At 49.1% G+C, this 10,628-nt stretch overlaps 1 protein-coding gene across 2 annotated transcripts in view; it reads right to left on the bottom strand.

Annotated features, from left to right (window-relative positions):
• The window catches only part of ZNF469 (zinc finger protein 469), a 411,666-nt gene that overhangs the window by 17,884 nt on the left and 383,154 nt on the right, over positions 1–10,628 (bottom strand). The gene's annotated exons all lie outside the window — the stretch shown is intronic.

The raw sequence follows: 10,628 nt of genomic DNA, 5'->3' as shown, positions 1-10,628 counted from the left end.
CTGAGGCACTGAGTTCAGTACTGACTCCGAGCGAAACACACTCGAAGCAGCACCCCCAGCTTTACCGCGGTGCTCTCCCATGCAAGCACTGGCCAGCTCTGTCCTTGCTTAGCTTAGGAGAGCTAGTGAGGCTGGTACGCAATGTTACAAGGGAGAAAAAATCTCTTATCGCCGGTCAAGTCAAAATAAACATCTAGAATGAAGCGTTCTGTGTCACAATGACCAACATGCCCAGGGCTCTGCTTCACCTGCTGGAGAAATCTCTAGGAAAGCAAGGGAGGTTAGCAAGGCTCTGGGGGTGTCGATTACCATCTCAGGCAAACTATGGTCTTCCGGAGTCCAAACACTGCTTTCGGTGACTCACTGGTCGGCAGATTTCTGGAGTGCTTTACCTCAGGGCTTGACTCACTCTTCTGATATCACACTGACGCTGCAGTAGTGCCTAGCGACCACAGCCAGACAAATGCCCCCCATGACCTGCAGGCACTGGCTCAGTCCGAAGGCGCAATTTAAGGCCTGTCTGCACTGGAACTTGAGGTGTAATTTCCAGCTCCCGGAGACATACCTGTACTAGCTCTGGTTGAATTAGCGTGCTAAAAATAGCAGGATAGCCATGATGGCACAAGTGGTGGGCGGGGCTAGCCGCCCCATGTACGCCTGTAGACCCAGGCTTTGAGATTCACTGCCATGGGTCTCTGCTCGCTATTAAACAGTCCTCCCAACAGTTGGGAATCCCCGCACATTCAGTGCAGAAGGAATTCAGTTGTTGCAGTGGCTCCCCCACCCACGAACGCTTCAATTAGGAAAGGAGGTTCCCAATCAGCAAGACTGAACCTCTGAAACTGACTGAATAATACAAGCCACATGGCCTGAGTTAGCCCCATGTCAATCCAGAGCAACTCCCCTGCTTCACACCTTGTGTCCTGGGTTACACCTCTCTGGAGTGGGTGTGCCACGCTGCCACCCTGGTGAGCGGAGGATTGTGATTGGTGGCATGTTCCATGCTCTGTGTTTGGCTGCACAAAGTCCACGGTGGGAGGGAAGCAAGCCTGCAATTCTGCATTTGCACTGCTGCGAATGACAGAATCACTTGCTCCATGGATAAAAAGGGTGCATTTTCCAATCAATTTAGGTCAGTGCAATTAGCGTAACATGGTTAAAAAAAAACCCACTTGGGCAGTGTCCACACACACCTTTACAAAGGTGTTTACTGCCTCAAGTGAACTGAAATTCACTTGAGATAAAGAGCTATAGAGAAGACAAGCCCAAGTTAAGTGAACTCAATTGTAAAACATACCTATTTACCCCAGAGGTAGGATCCTAGGAATCTTGGCCCAAATCTTCAAAAGGGGATGCATGTGGGTTTGAAAATTTGGGAGATACATGGACAGACAAATACAGGAGATGTATTTATGAGAACTAGGTAACTAAATAAAGTTATGTCCCTCAGGCCTAGGAAACCACAACGCGACGTTACTGTCTGTCACAGCACAGCCAGCATGAGTACCACCAAAAGATGTGGTCAGAGATTTTGGATAAGGTGGCAGATAAAAAACCAATCCCACAACCAGGAAACATGTGTCTGGGGCCACCGCAGATGGCACAGAGGGCTTCTCCCCATGCTCAGGGGACAAAGGCCATGAAGTTATGATACATGCTGAGCAAAGATACGACGACTTTGGTCTGACGAAGATGGCTGAAGCAGGGCAGCCCTTTGCTCTCAGAATAAGGACCAGGTATGAGATTGCTCTGAAGGGACAAGCACCTGATTAGAGCCGGATCCATTTCGGAATAGAGGATTTGCCAAGCCAGATCAGAGCTCTGGACCAGCCAGGCCAGTATCCTGTCCCTAGCAGTCACCAATTCCTGATGCCAGAGGAAGGCAAAAAACCCAGAACAAAGCAAAACACCCACTGAACTGAAAAACCAGCACCTAGACTCTCTTAAGGCCAGGTCTACACTACAGACTTCTCCATGTCACTCGGGGGCATGAAGAGCCTCAGGCTATGTCTATACTAGGAGTGCTTTACGGGGATGGGAATACCAGCATACTGCACTTACAGTCCCATGACATTCTCTTTATTTTTTATATTTTTCCACTGCAGGAGGAAGGAATTTGTGTTACTTCATTTTATCCTGCCCCTGGGGGGTGCAGGGTGAGCCCACCCTGCACTCACCCCAAGGCAGTAGCTCCTGTCCCATGGGTCTGGGCCCAGCTCCCCATTCTGGGTGTTGAGACCTGGTGCATAGGGACACAGCACTGCTCCAGTTTGGCGTGGCCACTCTTCTGACAGGACAACAGAGGGGCAGCCAGATCAAATCTGAGTGAACAGCGCTGTGGCTCTGTGCACCAGGTCACAAAGCCAGAATGGGGAGACAGGAGCAGTGTCAGATGCCACTGTGGGGTGAGTGTCTCATTTTATATTATTTTATGCATTCTTTTGAGTTTTATTTAGGGTTATTTCGGATTTGCAAAAAACACAGGGCTCTCGTTGTACTGGCAAAGCACCTCTTGTGAGGACACAGCTACACTGGTGGGACCTGGATTGTAAAACCACACACCATGAACCCACTGCATCTGCACAAGGGGATTCTGCCGGCACAGCTATGTCGCTCAGGACGATACCTCATCACACCCCTGGCTGACAAGCTATGTGGGCTGAAGCTTGTAGCATAGACCTGGCCTTGGTCACGTGGTGAGCGGAGCACACGGCAGCGAGCGTTTGTGATATGGACCTGGGGCCCATATCAGTCTTCACTCCTTTCTCCTGCAGACTGTATGCTCTGTGCAGCAGGGACTGCATCTTTAGATGTGGCTGGAAAGAGCCTATACTGTCTAAATAATATATAACACTAAAGATCACTGATCGCTTCTGAGTGGCAAGGCCCATTATATTTGCCAGGGAGAACAGCGAATTAGGCTACTTTGGATTCCCAAAGGCTTTGAACTGAAGGTTGCAGTTTTACCCCTTTTATATTTTTTTATTTATATTTTTTGAAGGGGTTCCATTTGTCTCCTTTAGCCTGCAATCAAGTTGCAGTGCGGGAGATTTAGGTTGGATATTAGGAAAAACTTTTTCACTAGGAGGGTGGTGAAATACCCAGATGGAATGCGTTACCTAGGGCGGTGGTGGAGTCTCCTTCCTTAGAAGTTTTTAAGGTCAGGCTTGACAAAGCCCTGACTGGGATGATTTAGTTGGGGATCAGTCCTGCTTTGAGCAGGGGGTTGGACTAGATGACCTCCTGAGGTCCCTTCCAACCCTGATATTCTATGATTCTATCCCACCTCCCTTGCCCGCCCAGATTTGATTCACCCGGCCTCCCAAATGGTCTCTTGGAAAGGGAGCCCAGAATGAATCCAACTACATTTCAAGTGTTTGTTTGCAGTGGAAGGGGCGTGACATATGAGTAAAGCTTTTTCCCAGAAAGACCAGCCAATCAACCCACCAACTAGCCAACAGGCAACAGGCATGTAGAGGTTCACATCAGCATCTTTCATGTCTACATGCAATTACACCAACCAGCCAGAAGAGGGCTTCTGTCTCCATGGCAGCCTTGCCACGGTTCCAGGAATGTCTTCTGATTTGAGTGTAACTCAGTAAACATTTCATTCTGAGTTTCCAGGTTTTTTTTTACTTGTATAGGCCCTTTTATCCTGCTGCCCATCCTTCAGACTTGGGGACAGAATGAATGCATATAAGACAGGTGTCTGGCAAGGCTATGTGCTTATATGTCATAGCTTGCTCCTTGCCCCGGTATCTGAAACCAGGATTTGACTTTGGCAGCAATCTCTCTCCTATGTCAGCTCTTCTCGCCGTCACAAAGGGCCAATTTCCCAGTCGAGTTTTTAAGGTTTTAGGGCCACCTCCTACCCTTTAGTTGAGTAAGTGAGATCCGCAGAAATGAGTAAAGAATTCACCAGATGACACACAATACAGAATTTCAAGCCACTAAACATGAAACAGAAATCAAACACAAATTTTTTAAAACGAAACTGTCAGCTCAATTGGGCCCCAAATTTAAGTGTTGTAAAAACAAGCGTGCACAGTCATTTCAACACAGTTATTTCCAATTCTTTCTTTTAAAATCCCATGGAAAGCAATGTTTTTAAAAATAAACATTCCTTTGCAGTCTTTGCAAACATTGCAACGTTGGGACAGTGCATGGAATCCCTAAAGGGAAACTGACTAGAAACTGGATGGAGATGGGAAGAGGGTGGTAGTGAAATTGATCAGTTTACAGTCATTGGCCAAGGGAACAAAAAGAAACCAAAAATTACTGAAAAGTAAAGTAGCCGATTAATGTTCTTTCAAATTTAATAACCCAAGATGTTAATTATAACATTGGTGAGGAGATTAGATGTTTAAAATCTTTTGATTTGACTTCACAGGATTCCTATATGCCACTGAATCATGTAGCTTTCCCCTCTAAGGCATTAAATAGGCAATCCTGTATGGAAGAGATTTGAATAGAAAATGAGAACTTCTGCAGCATCTTTAGACCATCATAATTAGTTTAATTGAAACAACCTGGAGATAAGGGTGCACATTTTAACAGTGAGGGTAATTAACCCTTGGAACAGCTATACCCACTCCATCACTTGAAGATTTCAAATGGAGATTGGAAGTCCTTCTAGAGGATATACTCTAAACTCAACCAAAAATGATGGGCTAGATACAAGAATCACTGGGTGAAGTTCTACGGCCTATGTTCTGCATGAGGTCAGACTAGATCAGGGATCGGCAACCTTTGGCACACGGCCCGTCAGGGAAATCCGCTGGCGGACCGGGACGGTTTGTTTACCTGCAGTGTCCGCAGGTTCGGCCAATCGTGGCTCCCACTGGCTGCGGTTCACTGTTCCCAGCCAATGAGGGCTCCGGTAAGCACCGTGGGCCGAGGGATGTGCTGGCCAATGCTTCCTGCAGCCCCCATTGGCCTGGTACGGTGAACCATAGCCAGTGGGAGCCGCGATCAGCCGAACCTGCGGACGCTACAGGTAAACAAACCGTCCCAGCCCACCCGCAGATTTCCCAGGTGGGCTGTGTGCCAAAGGTTGCCGATCCCTGGACTAGATGATCAGAGTAGTCTCTTCCGCTCTTAAAATCTATGAATTATAAATAATCCTAGGATAGAATTCTATTTGTTCTGTGGGTCAAAACAACCTCCTGGAGGGAATTTCAGTTTTGATAGGGTTTTTAGAGTCATTTCTATTGAACTCTGTTGGTTTTATCCCTATTCAATTCGACAGGGACTCTTCCATCAAGGAAGAGGAAGAAGTTTTGCACGTACAGCTGCTAGCACAATGGGGTCCTGGTCCATAACTGGGACTCTTAAGTGCCATCTTAGTGCAAATTAACAATAAGCATGCTACTGAGGTGGGACTCCGGGAAGGTCAGCACTGTGTTCGGGAGGCAGATCGCAGCACGCGGAGGCAGACCCGAGTCAGCTCTCAATGAGCTACCTCGCTAAAAACAGCGGTGAAGCTGCAGCGTTTGAAGCGGTGGAACAGGCTAGCAGCAGGGGCTCGGGTGGGTTTGTACTGGGACTGCTAGCCTGTTCACTGCTATGTTTAGTGGGCTACCCCAGTCAAAGCTAGCTCGGGGATGTCCACACAGGCTGCAGTCACCCCTCTGCTTGCAGGATAGGCACGCTCTCACTTCACTCCAGCATCTCTCATTGGAGAGACTCCAGCGGAGGGCAACGAAAATGATTGGGGGGGGGGGCTGGGGCACATGACTTACGAGGAGAGGCTGAGGGAACTGGGCTTATTTAGTCTGCAGAAGAGTGACGGGGGATTTGATAGCTGCTTTCAACTACCTGAAGGGGGGGTTCCAGAGGGGATGGCGCTCGCCTGTTCTCAGTGGTGGCAGATGACAGAACAAGGAGCAATGTCTCAAGTTACAGTGGGGAAGGTCTTGGTTGGATATTAGGAAACGCTAGTTCACTAGGAGGGTGGTGAAGCGCTGGAATGGGTTCCCTAGGGCGCGGATGGAATCTCCATCCTTAGAGGGTTTTAAGGCCCGGCTTGACAAAGCCCTGGCTGGGATGATTTAGTTGGGGTTGGTCCTGCTTTGAGCATGGGGTTGGACTAGCTGATCTCGAGGTCTCTTCCAGCCCTAATCTTCTATGATCTCCAATGCCCATCACCTTTTAGCACAAACCGGGTCTGTCCCTCAGTGCTCCTGTCCTCCTGTGACCAAGTCCTGCACTGAATACACCCTGGCTGCCCCAAAGAGGAGCAGAGCTTGTCCTCTAGAATTCAAGCGCCCGGTTGCCAAGATCCCACACGTGGCTCAGAACCCAGGGTGTAAGAGCAGTCGAGGCCAGCAGCCTTCCCAGGATATTTACCACCTGGGGATGTATGTGGATCTGCAGCAGCACTAAACTCCACAAGCACAATTCCCCCTCAGCCTAGCCCTGTGGCCTGCAGGTGTGCACAGACTTATGGGGAGGGGGAATACCCCACAACATCTCCTCCAGCTCGTCGCATTAGAGAACAATCCTGCTAAGAGGAAGTAACCTAAGATCATGCCCAGTCTTCACAGGGAATGGTGGAGGGAGTCTTGTTCTTGTGGAGCAGTCTTGTTCGGGGCTGATGCCAAGGAGACAGGGTTGTAGGGCCAGATCCTTTTTGACCCCCATTGAGAGCTGTGCCTGCTGACAGAGAGGCTGGTGTGCACTCATGGTCACATGTGGAATTCTTTTCAGAGGCACTTTGAGCTCCTAGGACAGAAGGTGCCATAGGTGTGCAAAGCAGCAGCCCAATTAAGACTGCTTCAAAGGGCAGCCAAGTGATCAGGCACAAGACAGTGACTTGCTTCGCCAAGGACGAGAGAACTAGTCGACCACGTAGCTGGGGGAGGCTTCACCGAGGCTTGCAGAGGTGGGTTGCTCCTCACTACCGACTGCTTGGCTTTACGATCCATCTGTTTATCTACCTGCCTATCTATCCAGCTGCTGCCAATGGACACTGCCATTCTAGAATTTCTCTGTGGGTTCACGCTCTGCTAAGCAAAATGAATCTCAGATTGATACGGCCAGAGCCCTATCGCTCCTGCCCCTGCTGAACTAGCCAAAGTTAACACACGGCCCTTCAGCATTCACAACAATGCTCCACTTATGCTGACTCAAGCCACAGCCGTAAAGCCTGTTTACTGCTGTTTAAATTTGCAAAGGCTCCTTGCCAAGAGAAAATAACCAAGGCCAGAACTAGTTACATTATCACAGTCGTGCTCAGTCAGCCACATAAAGGAGCCATTTTTGAAGGAAAGCTCACTTGCGTATCCTAAAAACTGCAACATTTGCATCACAGGGGCCTGAATTAATTGTTGCATTATTGCTGGGAGCCAGTATAAATAACTGCCAAACTTCCTGCCCGGGAAGCATGGCTCAAAAGTCCAGCAGTTTAAAAATAAACAAAGCCAGTGGGGTGTGGAACTGTCCTATTAATAAAGGAAAAAACCCACAGAAATGATGTGCTTAAAGCTACCATGGAAACAGTGTGTTTGCAAGGGACCTGAGACAAGATGCTGCCCCATCGCAGGAGGAGGATAGGCTTGTGGGTAAGGGGCTGGAGTGGGACCCAAGAGAGCTGGATTTAATTTCTAGCTCAATCTTTTTGTGTGACCTTGGGCAAGTCACTTAGGTCTCTCTGTGCCTCAGTTTCCCATCTGTACAATAGAATAATAATACATCCTTTGCCTGTCTTGTCTAGTTAGGTCTAGGAATACACAGAGGTCTTCCAGGGGGTATGTCAACTCATCTAGATCAGTGTTTGTCAACCTGGGGGTTGCGACTCCCACGGGTGTCCCGGGACAGGTTTAGGGGGGTCGCAAGTGCAGGGCCAGCATTAGGGGTTGCAAGCAGGACAATTGCCCGGGGCCCTGCGCCACAGGGGGCCCGGCGAAGCTAAGTTACATGCTTCAGTCCCAGGAGGCGGGGCTCCGGCCTCAGGGGTACAATAGCCTGGAAAGTCTGAGAGCCACTGATTTAGATTGTAAGCTCGTAAGGGAAGTGACTGTCTCTTCTTATGTGTCCGTACAGTGCCCAGCCCACTGGGTCCTGGATCTCACTGGAACCTCTAGACACTTCCATGATTTCAACAAGCATTAGGGTGCTCTAGCCAGTCCTCCAATCACTTTGGATTTTATTTTAAAAGCTAATCTAGATGCTAGAGATTGGAACCTCCAGAAGCTGAAGTCCTGTATGTCCAGGAAGGTCCCAGCACATAACACATGCAGCCTGCTCCCAAGGGGGGAGGGAGGGCACTTGCTGGGGGGGGGGGCATTTTGGATGAAAATGGCCAGTCTATGCAACTAACTCTCCTTGCACACGCAGTTGCTGGATTTGTTTGCACAGTGGCGACAGACAGATGAGCACTGCAGGGACACGGTTTAGGAATAGGCCCTTCCAACATTTTCCTGATGGGACATTTGAAAAAGTTGGGTGTTTTGTTTTAAAGGGACGCTTTCGAAGCAACTGTTCACACTCAGTGCTGCAGTGTCTGGTGATACACGACAAAAACCAGCTTGAAATAAAAATCACCTCCTGTGTTACTGAAAACAGAATTAAATGGAAATGGGAAGATTTTCTAAGAAAATGCTTATAACCACCCATACTGTTTGTTTGCTCTTTTACATTTCGCTCAGCTGGGACCGGGCTGGTCTGCTTCACTTCCTGTTTACAGTCAATTTCATTTCTTGCTTCTCAGGTGACTACCACAAGTGATTGTTTCTGAGGCCTGGTCTACACCTAAAACTTAGGGCAACCTAGCTTGTGTGCCTTCCATGGCATGGCTCGGAGGAGTGCTCCAAACTGCAAGGGCTGTGCTATCAGCCCCTTGGCGAACACAAGATGACCACCACTGGGGACCTCCAGAGCTAAGTTTGTGAGCTGCTACAACTTGAACTAAAGAGCCACCACTCTCTGCTTAGGGGCTTTAATAACTCATGTCCCCTGTGGGTCAGTCCTGCAGGGGCCCCGCAGCTCACACGCCCCATTGGGTTCCATTCAATACTCCACACATGCATGGAGACAGGTCTGGCCCCACTTCCTGGGTGGCTTGTGCCATTGGTCTGGGTGTTAGAGGCAGGGAAGTAGGATCCCTTTCTTTACTGGAGACGCTCGCAGCTTTGTCTCACTTCTGAGATGAAAGCCCCTTTTCGAGGAGCTCTGTAACACGGGGTGACTTTAAGGAGCTTCTGCCAATTTCTACTGGCACACTGATGCATTTGGCCAAGTTCGGAGTGGAGTCTTAGGGAGCCTGACCCCTTCTTCCAGCCCACGTGTAATACCAGCACAGACCCCTTAGGCTCGCTGGGACTCTCACCCCCTTACCAATGTGCAACTTACTAACTGGACCTGTCACTCATGTCACTCACAAACCCAGGGGCCTACAGAGATCTATGCAGCAAGAAAAGCCACTCCAGCAGGGGATGAGGGGCAAGGCAGGGCCATCCCCTACTTTCACTTACAGCTCCAGGCAGCTCTTCAGCGTGTAAGTTCAAATTCCTGCACATGTTGCGACCCCAGCTGGAAGCAGGTCAAAGCTAGTATAAGGGCATGCCTACACTGCAATCAAACACCAGGGCTGGCCTGGGTCAGCTGGCCCAGGCTGTGGGGCTAAAACTAGCAAAGAAGACGCTTGGGGGCTGCACCCTGGCCTCTGGGACCCTCCTCCCGTGTTGGGTCTCATTTGGGCTTCGACTCCAGCCTGAGCTCAAATGTCTACACTTCAATTTTATAGGCCTTCAGCATGAGTCAGCTGAGCTGGGACAGCTGCGGGTGTTTTATTGCAGTGCAGACATTTGGCTCATTCTGGTTTTAGAAACCATTCTGCTGGTTTTTCATACATTTTCCCTCTCTCTCTCCCTCATTCTTTAGTCCCACCTGCATGAAAGCAGGCTCTCCACTGCTAGATCACAAGATCCTAGTACCTAGGGACAGACAAAGACCAATTAGGCCATTCCTGCTTCTGCCAGTGCAGCCTCTGGGCAACAGGTGATCAGGTGTTAAAATGCAGCTATATTCAGTCCCAGTCGAGAATCCCTCCTGCTGCTCATTCGCTGCCCCAAACCAGGATCTTCCAGCTGCACACAGCTGATTGTGGTAGAAATGATTGTGATGTCACAAACGGTTGTGCAAACATATTCAGACAGCTTCTGAAGCAAGGTGGAGAGGCTCGGGGGAGGAGACATATTTTTCCCGAAAAAGAAACACATTGTGGTTTTTCTCTTGCAATTTTGGACAGTTTCCCACCCTGTTCCCATCATGCTGCCCCGGCCAGTTGTGCCATACTATACGTACATGTAGAGGAAAAAATTCCTTCCTTTCTGCCAAAGCGAACGTAAGCCTGATGAATGGTATTGTGGTTAAAAGAAAAGGAGTACTTGTGGCACCTTAGAGACTAACCAATTTATTTGAGCATAAGCTTTCGTGAGCTACAGCTCACTTCATCTGAAACCTGGTGTTGTGGTTAAATCACTGGGCTGGGACTCAGGAGACCTAGTTCAATTTTTGGCTGAGTCACAGACTCCCTTGACCTTGTGCAGTGACCTCATTTGAATCGCTTTGTGACTCGGTTCTCCATCTGTGAAACAGGGATAATACTATTTCCTTTCTCCTGTCTT

This window comes from Lepidochelys kempii, chromosome 12 (genome assembly GCF_965140285.1).
Source record: "Lepidochelys kempii isolate rLepKem1 chromosome 12, rLepKem1.hap1, whole genome shotgun sequence".
NCBI classification, from domain to species: domain Eukaryota; kingdom Metazoa; phylum Chordata; order Testudines; family Cheloniidae; genus Lepidochelys; species Lepidochelys kempii.
The sequence above is the reverse complement of the archived record's forward strand: the minus strand, read 5'-3'. Positions and strand labels throughout refer to the sequence as shown.